We start from the raw sequence: 950 nt of genomic DNA on the forward strand, positions 1-950 counted from the left end.
TTATTCCAATTTGGAGTGATTATAAATAAAGTTTCTATGAAAACTGCATGCAGATATTGTGTGAAAATAAGTTTTAAAGTTCACAGATACTTCAGAGCGTAACAATTGAGCCATACAATAAGACTTGTTTCCAGCAGTCTAGAAACTGCCAAACTCTCTTCCAACATAGTTGGACTACCTTGCGTTCCCGCTAGTAATGGATGAGAGTTTGTATTTCTCCACATCTTTCTAGCTATTAGAGTTTCCAGTTTTTATTTTAAAATAATTTAGCTATGCTAATTGGCATGTAGTAATAAAATGATATGTTTTAAAAAGGTTTTTGCCATAGGGCACATGCACTTGCCAGAGAGAGAGAGACAGAGACAGAAAGTGAGAAATTACCCCCCCTATGGCATGATCATGCAGCAATTTCTCCTCCTCCATTCTTGGCTCAGGATTTTGGGCACAGGGACCAGCAGTTAGCATGATGGCTATGTTGCTGAACACCCATGTAGCCAACTTTCAAGTCCTGGACCCGGTGGCTTAAACTCACACCAGGTGCATGTGCATGCGTGCCCAAGATCCCGAGAGGAGAATGGAGGAGAAGGGATTGTGACGTGGCTATCCCCCGGGGAGTGATTTCTTGCTTTCTATCTCTCTGTCTTTCTGGCGAGCCACACGCCCTATAGCAAAAGCCTTCTGGGGGAGCCCCACGCCCTAGAAAAAACGCCTCAAAAAAAAAAAAAAAAGGATTTTGGGTATGTATGCACACACATCCAATGTGATTCTCAAGCTCTTGGGTCCAGGGGTCCAGGACTCAAACCATAGTTATGTGGGAGTCCAGAGTTTTAACCACTACACCATCTGCTGGGCCCATAATATAATTTTTAAAGGTAGATCTATGCCTTATGATATATATATATATATAAAATATGTATATATACTACACATATATGTAATATATAGTATAT

Source organism: Tupaia chinensis, unplaced genomic scaffold, assembly GCF_000334495.1.
Source record: "Tupaia chinensis unplaced genomic scaffold, TupChi_1.0 Scaffold000368_1, whole genome shotgun sequence".
Classification (NCBI taxonomy): Eukaryota; Metazoa; Chordata; class Mammalia; order Scandentia; family Tupaiidae; genus Tupaia; species Tupaia belangeri.